At 39.8% G+C, this 12,688-nt stretch overlaps 1 protein-coding gene across 5 annotated transcripts in view; it reads right to left on the bottom strand.

Moving 5' to 3' along the window:
- Positions 1-12,688, bottom strand: part of PTPRM (protein tyrosine phosphatase receptor type M) — an 817,256-nt gene that overhangs the window by 610,867 nt on the left and 193,701 nt on the right. The window lies entirely within an intron of this gene.

Genomic DNA, 12,688 nt, shown 5'->3' with positions numbered 1-12,688 from the left:
GGGGGCCTCCAAATAACAGGGACTTTCTCAAGTGAGTCCAGGTTTCAAAGGCCACCATAAAGGGGAGGCAATTAGTAGACGAAAGTCATCCTTAGTGAGTCTTTGCCACTTCATAAATTTAATTTTCTTTTCTTCGGGTCAGTGCTTTATTCTAATACTAGGTCTGTCAAGTAAAGCATCACCTCCTTGAGCTTAGGTCATCCGTGACGGTCTTTACCTTCCAGGATACAAGAACAGTGTCTGCCCACAGCAGGTGCTTCACAAGTATTTGTTCAAACAAAAAAGGTCCTAGCCCTAGAAAGAGCTAGGAATGTCATCTGCTTCTGTCTTCTTCCTCAAGCTTAAGTATTATCTATAATAGCTGGATGAATCTATAAAGATCACTAGATACTCTGATAACTCTTTCCATGGCTGTGTTAACATTCGACTCAGAAAAAGTTTATTTACCATGCCTTTTAAATATTAGCAAATGCTGTTCGAACTCCTATCTTTGGAAATGAATGTGTCATCTTACATAATGTAGCTACTGTTATCGGGGAGATATGGGACTGGTAGGTACACCGCAGGATTGTTATCAGTTCATATGTAGCTTCTATCGAGCACAATTTCCAAGTCTCCCTGAATAATGTTCAGCCATTTTTATATCACTTTGTCACTGCACCTTTCATAATAAAAGGAGTTAAAATCATTTTATCATGACAATATATATGACAGTTCTTCAGTTAAAAATCTCAGAAGTAGCGCTACCAATGAATTTATACAACTTCCCTACATACGAATAGGTTTAAATTCACTTTATCCAACCCCTCTGCTGTCCAGAAAGCTTCCACCCAAACAATTTCAAATATATGAATGTTAATCCTACTTTCAAATTTTTCTAGAGTATGGTATTTCATAAACTTGACCTTCATAGAATTTGTAAAATTCAGTTATATGATTTTGTACAATGTAATTTGGGGTTTTGTTTTATTTTAAATAATATACTTACTTTTATATTTATATATTTATATATTTTTATTTAATAAATGAAAAATAACACAGTTTATGTATTTAAATATTTAAACATATAATATTTATATTGTATTTATACTAAATACCTTTTAATACTAGGAATGAAGTATTTGTATTGTCTTTATTCAAAAAGAAAAAGTGAGTTATGACACTCACAGATACCCTTTTGGCAATATTTCCAGAATCTTTTTCCCTCCTCTCTTCCCCCACCCCCAGAGTTGTCTGAGCCTTTAACTGTAAATTGCCAAGGAAGGGATTTCACTTAAGATAGTTTAGGTCAGCGGTTCTCAGAGTGTCTCCAGGGACCCCGGAACCCCCAAGACCCTTTCAGGGAATCCACAAGGTCAAAACAGTTTTCATGAGAATAATATGACATTATTTGACTTTATTATTCCCATTTCGTTCTCATTTACTCACAAATGTACGTCACTGCTCTGGTGGCTAATGGAATGTGTGCTTATGCACTATTTTCAAAATTTCTCATTTTAATTTCTAATCCAGAAAATATAAACAGATATTACCCACATGAACAAAAAAGCTCTTTAAATGTTTCAAAAAATATTTTTTAAGAGTGTAAAGGGGCCCTAAGACCAAAGAGTTTGAGATCCACTCCACACACTACTGCAAAATCTCAGTGGCATAACACAAGGAAGTTTCTGTCTCCCTCAGGTGCATGCCCCCTGCAATTGGCTGAGTGAGTTTGTGGGGGGGAGGTGGCGGTGGGAGAGAAGTCACTGCTCCATTTCCTCCCTCGGCACCCAGGCTAAAAGCATCCCAATGCTTCCATAATTAGCAAGGCAGGAAAAAGGGAAGAGAACATGAGGAATCTCAAACTGGCTGTGGAGCTCTGCCTGAAAGTGACACGTGTCACTTCTACTCACATTTCACCAGCCAAATCAGTGTAGCCACATCGAAATCCAAGGGGACAGACACACACAATCCTCCCATGTTTCTAGAAGGTGAAAGCTGAAAGCAGCTATTCAACAGCACTACTGACTACCCCAAGGGCTAGCTCTTCAGGCAGCTCATGTCTTTCCAGGATCTTTTCCTGAAATTATTCGCCCTCATGACCATGTACTCATGGGACCTCATGAAACACATTTCACGAAACACATGGAGAACAAGTATTTAAATATGACACATACGAATTCACATATTTAAGATTTTCTTCCACAGTAATTGAGAAACATCAACTCTAAACAAAACATATTATGGTATACTCTCCTAAGCTAATATACAGTGCTATTGTGTAAAACAGACTTTCTAAAAGCCTTTGTTTGACTGACATGTAAAACCAATTATTTATAATAATTTGTGCCACTAACAAATGTCCAACACCTTTTCATAAGAGCAAGACCCAGATCAATTCAAATAAATTAACATTCCTGTCTGAACTGACTCACCCAGCCCAAGTAACAAATTCACATGTCAATAGTGGGCTGACCCAATGACCCATCTGCTGAAAAATACAAACTGTATCATTTTGTTTCCCAAATAACAAGCATTGATTGCAGTGTTAGAAAGGTCACTTGTTATCAGCTCGGTCGTTAACCTGCTGGCAAATTGCAGCCTGTCACTCCACAGTGAGCCAGGACTATCAGGAGGAACTAAGTCACGCTGTGTTTATCAAGCACAATTGGGGAGGTGACACCATTTTCACAAGATGTGTGTTTAATAGGATGAGTATCACAGTCAACAAAGATGGAAAGGGAAAACAGCATGAAACGGAACAACTGTAAGGGATATTTCATAATTTCCCAGGATGACGACCAGAAACCTCACTGATGTAGATGTGCTTTAAAATGCACTGAATCAAACCCAGTCTATGTCTCCAAGTCGGATGCCAGGGATTTCAATATTTTGTACATGTAAATACAAAAGATGTCTCTTTCAAGTGCCCTAAAAGGAACCAGGGAAGATAAAATTAAGAAACAACCCCATATCACACGACCTAAAGCATACAAATAAGGACAGGCCATGTGAAAAACACATTTCCAGTGACATGCTCTCTAAGAATGCTGCTACAGTCATGTGCTACCCCACACAGCCGATTCGGACACTTACTGCTGTATCATCAGTTGTCTCAATTTGTCCACCCACCAGAGAGAAGCATTATGATTGTCCAGCCGACAATGAATTAAATAACCATATTTATTTCTCTTTCAACCACTAAGCTTTTAAATATCACTTTAAGATACAATTTATCACAATCTCCTAAAATAAAGTATCAGCCAACTATGCATTAAAGGCCACTTATTTAAAATGATGATCTGCACAATAATTTCATGGAGTTTGCCAAGAAATGCTGCATGATTTTTTTCTGTATTCAGCCCCATATTATGGACAGGATACAAATGAATGCAGGCATGTATCCAAAAATAAAATTTAATAATTCCTTATGCATCTTCTTACAGTTTCAGTTAGCCACTAAAATATCTACCAATTGGATAACGATCTTTATACTTGGTACCCTCACTGAGGCATAAGACCACAGTGTAAAGCATGTGTCCTATTTTAGAGAGACCTAAAATTACATCCCTGAAGTTAGTCACTCTCACTCAGTGCATGGCTCCACTAAACCTCTCCAATAAAGACCAAGGAATCATCCTGATATGCTCAGAAAGGGAAGACATGGGTCAACTTAGGCTTTCAAAACATAAATATAAATATTTTCAATGCAATGTGACAGGATAGCATTTGGCCTAAAATAAAATGCGTCTGTGTACAATCGTTGCTTTGGCATGGCCCCAAGTTGGTGTACTTCACTCTGCTGCCTTTTGTTTCCCCACACATACCGCACATTATGCTTACTTTCAAAACTACGGAACAGTTGAAAAAGCAGTACAATAAATACTTATATACACTTGACCTAGACCTAACAATTGTTAACATCTTAACCACATTTGCATTCCCTCTCAACACACACGTGTGCACATGCATACATTTTTTTTCTACACAGACACCCAGACACACCTAAACACTTTAGCATTGATCTCCCAAGATCAAGGACATTCTCCTATATATTCATATGCTTTTTGGTATTTATTTATTTACTAAGCAAATTTCCTTAGGACATCTTTTTCCTGATACCCTGTGATAAGAAATTTTGAATTTTCCTCCAAGCACACTTGGTCAAATAATGTCTTTTTTTTCCTTCTCTGCCAGAAATCAACAAATGACCTCCTTGCTTTGCATCCTCCCCAGCTCAGTATAGCCTTTAAGACTCTTTCTTCCCCCAGGCTATGATGTCCATAGTTCCCTGATGCTCTACAACTTCCTGAGCGGCATTGTGAGTGCATTTGCTCCCCAACCTCCACTCACCACCTCAGGACAGGATGTTCCTTCAGCCAGGCATGCGCACCTGCTCTGGCCTCACGTCTCATGCTCTCATGGTCCCTCCTGGGAGCACCTCCTCCTGGAGGCCTTCTGCTCGCCCGCCCTCACCCACCAGTCTCTGTTGGGGCAGCAGCCTGCCCGCCGCAGAGCACTAGCCACCCCACTTCTACATCTCCTGGAAGACAGGTCGCAGTTCATGGCTATATCCTCAGTCCCCAGAGCCTCACGCACAGCTGGAGCTCTCAAAGAGGCTTCGGTTTCTTCCTGGTCTTCAGGTAAAAAGAATAATCCAGGCTTAACCATTTCTTATTTAAATTTATTCATCTCTTGGATCCCTGGGGCCATGGAAAGTCTCAGAGGCACTAATGGGGAGCCTGCTTCTGTGAGGACACAGGCAGCAGGAGATGCTCTCCATGCTGTGTGAGGGCAACAGCGGCCATGTAAGCTAGTATATCAGTAGCCCACCCAAAATGCATTTGACCCAAAGATCCTGCCCTCCATAAAGCAAAGAGGCTGCTTGGCAGCTCCAGACCCAACTGGCTCGTCTCCCTCAGGCCTCAGGCTCTCTGGTCTCTAGAGAAATTGTTTTCTAATCAGCCCCTCCCTACCCACTGCCTCTGCAGGCCAATGAAAAATCTGCATCCCAAAGACAGACACTGAGTTTCACATCAAAGTTCACTGGCCCTTCTTTTGACTCCCATGCCAAAGTGAGCTCATCTTTTCCAACACTTTGCCACACCCAGCTCCAGGGGGCCTTGCACACAGAACACAGGATATGTGAGCGCTGACCAGCTCCTCCGTGTGATTTTCTCAGGCTGGCTAACATAACGGCCCCATCCCTCGCTCTGAACCCTTCTTTCATCCCTTCCTCTACTCAGATTCTGAGAGATTTACAACCTCTCTCATGATCGGCCTATTTATTTCATTACTCCGCTCCACATAACTCTTATGATGTCATACAATTTTACAGGAAATCAAGCAAGGAATGAACGTATTTTAAAAACATGTATTTACATATATAGGCTCACTTATATCCTTTTTAGAAATATTTAAAGAATAGCCCGCCCCTGTTCTTACTTTGTGTTAGTTTCAAATCAGCCAAGACAAGAATTTAAACAAATTTAAAGGAGAACATTTGCTGAACACTGAATATAAATGATTAAAATGAGTGAACATACATATTACAATGGCCCCTGGCCCTCTTGAAACAATTAACTATTAAAAATCAAGACACTTTGGGGTGACTGGGTGGCTCAGTCGTTAAGCGTCTGCCTTCGGCTCAGGTCATGATCCCAGGGTCCTGGGATCCAGCCCCGCATCAGGCTCCCTGCTCAGTGGGGAGCATGCTTCTCCCTCTCCCACTCCCCTTGCTTGTGTTCCCTCTCTCTCTGTGTCTCTCTGTCAAATAAATAAAATCTTTAAAAAAATAAAAAATAAAAAAATAAAAAAAATCAAGACATTTTTCAAACAAAAAACAGTAACAATAACACAAAACCAAGACCGCCCTGATCTTGAAAGTCTTTGCGTATAAAAACTGAATCACTGAAAACATTATGTCAAGTGACATAAGCCAGACACAAAAGGACAAACACTATCTGATTCCACTTCTATGAGGGACCCAGAGTAGTCAAATTCAGAGAGACAGGAAGTAGAACGGGGATTACCAGGGCCTGGGTGGAGGAGAGAATGGGGACGTAGTATCTCGTGGGTGCAGAGTTTCAGATTGGGAAGATAAAAAAAAGTTCTGGAGATGGACGGTGGAGATGGTTGTGCAACAATGTGAATGTACTTAGTACCACTGAACCCTTAAAAATGGTTAAAATGGTCAATTTTATGTTGTTTATACCCATGTTAAATTGAGGCTACCCAGAGCCCCATCCTGTTTTAATTAAGAACTCCCCAGAGATCACTGATCTGAAATGGGTTTTCTTAATTACATTCTAAAGTTATTTTTCTAAATTTCATAATTTATAACAGAGAATACAACTCCAGTCCAATTTCTTTCACTCTGTCTCATGCACTGTTTAACTGGAAACCCATCCCAAGCCTCACCAAGGCAATCTGAGTGAGATGTATGGAGGAGTGTCCATCAATGACCATCTTACATCTGGATGGCAGGCAGGCATTTCTCAATGGGACACTTGAATGAGGTTCCCAAGGACAACGAAACTGTTTTTTTTTTTTTAAAGATTTATTTATTTGAGAGAGTGAGAATGAGAGAGAGAGAGTACATGAGAGGGGGGAGGGTCAGAGGGAGAAGCAGGCTCCCTGCCGAGCAGGGAACCTGATGCGGGACTCGATTCCGGGACTCCGGGATCGTGACCCGAGCCCAAGGCAGTCACTTAACCAACTGAGCCACCCAGGCGCCCCAACGAAACTGTTTTTATTTCCTGAGTTCGATGACTGGAAACATTCAGAATTGACCCAAAAGATGCCAATTTAATGACCATCCCCTAAAAAAATTAAGTGTTACTTTTGATTATAAAGTTATACTTGATCATAAAGGAAATGCGTGACATAGAAATAAGGCAATTACCCCCAATTCTCCCATCCTTAAGTAAAGATTATCAGTATTTTAATGGACTTCTTTCGGCTTGCTTTTTTAATCCATTCAAAAATTATATCAAGGTCTACATCTTCTGTTTCTTATTCAATATCATTTAGAAGAGAAAATAAGAACTTGGCATGAACTTTACTCAGAGTCCAAATTATGCTAAAAGATGAATTCATACCAAATTGCGCCTGGAAAGTTATTTAATAATAATAAAAGAAGGATATTTCTTGTATACTGTGCCGGGCCAGGTATGAGGTCAAGTTCCCAAAGTTGATTATCTTGTCTCACCTGGTAAACAACCCTATGAGGCAGGTTCTAAACACATTTCCATAGCCTTCAGGATCCTGTAAGACTGACCGCCCCACTCCATCCAGCAGAGCTCACCTTTGCCCCCGGGCTTGGCTCACAGATAAGGAGGCTGGGAAACTGAGAGTTTAAGAAGCTGCTCAAGGTCAGTAACTACAAAGGGACAGAGCCACTGACTGACCTGGGTGGGACCCACATCCCCCACAATGGATGAGCCTTCATGTTCATTTTCAGAAGATCCCGAAAGTTGCCCCCTGGAATGAAGACTATCCCCTCACTACGTGTATGGGCTCATGTGGGAAGATCACTTCTCAGTACTCAGAAGAGCAAAATTGGGAGTTGGTTCTTTGACCTGTAAGCCTGGAGCAGGTTTAACTCTTCTGAACTTCAGTCTCCTAAGATATAAAATAAAGACAATGCCTTCCAATCCTCACGAGGGTCTTCATCAGGATCAAAGACACACAGCAAAGAAGCAAACTTTGTTAACTGCTAAGAGAGAGTCATTTACATGTACAAGATCCCTTTGTTTGAGAAAGAAGAATGATCAGAGGGTACTGGGCTGCCACTTGCCTGCAATATAGATTTTTTTTTTTGTTCTTGTTATTTTTTTGAAGGTACAAAGTATCGAAGAAAGCTAAATTTCATGCTATAGTGTGCTAAGTCTGATGAACCAAATTTTGCATTACCTTTCAAGTATTCAATTCCAGCAAGTCATTAATAAATCAGGGAATATGTGGTCTTAAAGGTTAGAATCTTTTGGCAATCCAAGAACCATCTTACCAGACTGAGGATGAAAGGTGCACCAGAGAGGGGTCCTTACTTGGCTCACTCAGTGATGAATCCTGATGTGATGAATAATAATGCCTAGCACATCGCAGGTGTTAAGTAAATATTTGTTGAATGTTGACAGATTCAAAGAATGAATGAGATAATTACACAACTGTCTGAGTATTCTGTGCCAAAAATACTACTCACTAGATACACATTGAAATTTAAGGAGGAAAAATGCCTTTTCAACCCCAAAGTCTTCATCACTTACTAAACCTTGCATAAGCCCTGAAGTGTGAATAAATAGGCAAGTGTTCCCTAGCCAAGAGGAAAACATGCCTGATGAACGCACCCAAAGAGGAAACTCCAATTCCTTTGTCTGCCAAACCATCATCTTTCCCAAATGTGAAACTGACCCTACATAAATAGATGCGGTCATTTTTTTCTATTTTCTGGGTCTATTTTTCTATTTTCACACTCAAAGTGCATGTTGCCCCTCCATCCAGCACTTCCTTCTCTCTGCCTTTCATAGGGGCACCCACAGAAATGACTCAGTCCTTAGTCATAGCATCTCAGTGAAGATCAGAAACACCATCGTTCCCAGTTTACAACATATAAAGTAAGTGTAGAAGGCTACATGAGGTTTCCCTAGTGACATGCTACACTTCCTGTTAAGTTTTCCTAGCACTGGGAAACAAATTCACTTAATTACAGCTCAGCTGTAATTATGATTTCTTAACGGGACCATGTCAGGTATAGACAAATGTCAATATTATGAGTTATTAAATGGCTATGGTTATAAGCTATCTTTACATTTTTAATATTATGGACAGGTTTATTTATTTATTTATTGTTTATTATTTTAATTTTTTGTATAAGATAAAGTTGCATTTTCTTATACACCAGACAGGGAACTTGTTAAATATCCATTTTATAGAACTCGAGCATGAAGGTAAAAACAATATCCTTTAATGAAATATAAAAATATAAAAACAGCTGTCAAACTGTGCAGGTGTTTTTACATGATAAAACACTTCTTACCCAATACTTCTTAATCTACTCTGATAATTACACAATGTACTGGTAGAGAAAGTACACAACAGTGCCAACAAAATGTACCAGGTTATTATTTGGTTACTTAATCAACAGTTCTTGTACTCAAAGTAGTAAACTTTGATGGTAATAAACTACCAAAGAAAACATCAAAGTAAACTTATGATAAAGTTTAAGAAAATTCCCCATTGCTAATGGAGATAATTGATAGGAAATGAACCACACACCAATAAAGAGAAACCATGTGTGGCATAGTTTTACCATTAGACAAACTGGTTCAGCACTAACTGCAAAAGTCTAATCTGTAACATAAACGTCAACTTCAAATACAAAAACTTAAATGGCATTTGGTCTTTATTTGCCCTAAATATGTATTTCCAGAGCCAATGTCACAGCCTTAGAGTAGTTATCAAGTCGGCTTATATAAAGCTCCAGTCTGTATTGAAATTTTTTAATTGTGGCTAAAAATAACCTTACACATGAAGATACAGAGAAACAAACCATACACACAGTAAAACATCAATCTCAAAAAAAGACCCAGAAAAAGAAAATAAATTTTAATTATAGCAAATTTAGAGTAAAAATTTCAGTCTTTCACTGACATAATTTTAAAAATCATATTGATGGATTACCTGCTTATTAGAATCACAAGAGTCCCACAAGGATGATGGTATTAAACAATAAGGAAAAATCACAATGCTTTTTAATAGAAAGCAAATTTATGAGAAAGAGAAAATCCCTAATTATCATGTTTTTTTCTTATGATTTTGATCGCCTACTGTTTGGAAAATACATCATCTGAAAGTAAAAGAAAATATGAAATAGTACTTGGGTATTAATAATTATAATATGAATACAGAAGCAATAACAATATAAACTGAGTTCAAAGCAACTATCAAAGGCTGATGCGAAAATGGTCTAAGACAGGGGTCAGTAAAATTTTTCCATAAAGGACCAGAGAGTAAATATCTAGGCTTAGTGAACCCTACAGTGTCCGTTATGGTGTCTGTTCTCAGCCCTGCCACTGTGGCTTGAAACCAGTCACAGACGATGTTTAACAAATACCCAAGGCTCCTGCCAGTAAAACTTTGTTTATGGACACTGAAATTTGAATTTCACATGTCACAAAATATTATTATTATTTAGATTTTTTTCCAACCATTTAAAAACATAAAAACTGGGATGCCTGGGTGTCTCAGTCCGTTAAGCAACTGCCTTCGGCTCAGGTCATGATCCCAGACTCCTGGGATCGACCCCTGCATTGGGCTCCCTGCTCAGCGGGGAGCCTGCTTCTCCCTCTCTTCCCCGCTTGCGCTTTCTCTCTCTCAAATAAATAAAATCTTTAAAAATAAAACATAAAAACATAAAAACCATTCTTAGCTTTTGAGCTATCCAAAAAACTGACAGTAGGCTAGATTTGGCCTGTAGGACATAGTATGCCAACCCTTGGTCTAAGGCATCACAGAACCAACCTACACACGAGAGAACACATACAAATATACATGTGAGAACAAATCCAACCATACTGTAAATAACAGCTTAAAGAAATTAGCCCTCAGGAAACGGTTGTATCGGATTTTGCCACCCATTTACCCTGACCAATTCATAAAACTGGTTTCTGTTTTAGCTCAAGAGGGCCAGCTTTGGAATTTGTTTTTGAAATAAATCTTGTTATACATATTAATGCAAAAGGAAGAGGAGGAGGAGGAGAAATTCCTTGTAACTAAATAGTACTTAAAACAACTCATGGATGGGGCGCCTGGGTGGCTCAGTTGGTTGAGCGACTGCGTTCGGCTCAGGTCATGATCCTGGAGTCCCAGGATCGAGTCCCACATCAGGCTCCCTGCTCAGCAGGGAGTCTGCTTCTCCCTCTGACCCTCTTCCCTCTCGTGCTCTCTATCTCTCATTCTCTCTCTCTCAAATAAATAAATAAAATCTTAAAAAAAAAAACAAACCTCATGGCTATATTGTCCGAACACACTGGAAACTCTGTTTTAAAATTCATACCATAGGATACCATATGCCAAGTTTCTAAGACGATATTTCCTAATTTCATTGATAATTTAACTTCTCACTGTAGGTGGATAGGTCAGCTGAGCACCAGTCCATACCCTTAATAACACAGGAGCTGTTGCTCTTAGGGCGCTGCTGGTCTGTGAGACACTTAATAATATAGGACTTCGATTGCTCACTAATTGTATTTTTGTAACTCTTTTCCCCAAGTACATAAGTTCCTACAGAGAAAGATTCATTCCTTACAAATCTTCACCCCTCCCCCAGTAATCAGCATCGCGATTAGCAAAGAGTAGGGCTCAAAGGAATTTTTTTAATGGCTAAAGTTTGTTTAATGAATAAGAGGAAAAAAATACCATATCATTGGCAGTTCTATGTTATGGCAGAAATTTAGTCTGATGGAAAAATTACCAATTTTCAGAAATCTCATCTGGACCGATGCCCACCGACATCATTGGAGGAAAGAGGAACCAGACTGCCTAGTCTTGCCCCAGCTCCCTCCAGACCTGCTGACACCCAACCACCCACATACCCCCACAGTGACCTGCACCCTATTTGAGGGCCAGGGTTGAGGGCACACCTTTTGTAACTATCAGATGGAACTGAGAAACATGTTGGAAGATAAAACATTCAGAGACCTGAAGTTACAAAGGCCTGATATTAATCACTAAGTATTCCATTAGTCAACAGAAGTAGAGTAAATTCAAACAAAATGTTTAAATGCCCCCACTTCATTCTTTCAAAGGCAGAGGAGCCTTCAAAGGCCAGATGCTTGCAAAGTTACTTCCCCTTTGTTTTTCATTTACCCAACTGATTGTCCCAGGATACAACTAGTCTTTGATCATTATTACCATTTTTGTAATGGCCTCTGCTAGGAACCCATCCTTTCTATAACTAGAACTTGGACAATTTGGTCTGAGATGCTATTTTGTGAATACAGAAAGAAGGAAAGGACAAGACAGGGTCAAGAAATGATACCTCCGGAAGATAGGTCATCACGTGACAAAAATAGAACCAGTGAAGGCTGAAAAAGATACTGCAGTATTGGGGCTCCTTTGTCAAAGACAGTTTTTCCAAGACAGTCTTCAAACTAAAGGACCACAATAATTAAATCTACTAGCTAATGAGAAAAATTTCAACTTTTTTTTTTTTTACACCAAATTAGAAGATAAGAAAAGCCTGAGTGCACTCTTGTGGCGAACTCTCCCAGGACTAACTCTGAGCACCCTCCCCACTATCATGGCTGCGGCCTTCCCCAGCCTTTCTGGACAGAGGCTGGATCCTCAAGAGAGAACAGGTGATGCCCAGAAGGTCTTCTGGGGTGAGGAGTCTATTTGGGGAAGGACAGCTCCACGTCAGGAGCCCGGCCATTCTCCCCTTCCCGCTCCCCGCTCACTGGCAAGCATGAAAGCAAGAGCTGGGGTTCGATGCAAGCACAAGTCGTATTCAAAAGCACACACATAAGAAAAAAAGGGAGACAGAAAAGGAGAATGTCAGCTGAGGGGAAATAACTAATAGCTAGAAACGTCTGAAGTCCAGCAAAGCTGCAGTGCTAAAGAGCGCAGGCTTCCCTTCTTCAAGGTTGTAAGGAGGTAAATGTGGGAAGGAGAGGGAAAGAACATGGTGGGCATCGTAACTGTTAAAGCT

The sequence above is a fragment of the Callorhinus ursinus genome, unplaced genomic scaffold, assembly GCF_003265705.2.
Source record: "Callorhinus ursinus isolate GAN/ISIS: 27379988/994484 unplaced genomic scaffold, GSC_fseal_2.0 scaffold11, whole genome shotgun sequence".
NCBI classification, from domain to species: Eukaryota; Metazoa; Chordata; class Mammalia; order Carnivora; family Otariidae; genus Callorhinus; species Callorhinus ursinus.
Note: the sequence above shows the minus strand (reverse complement) of the source record. Positions and strands in the feature narration are given on the sequence as shown.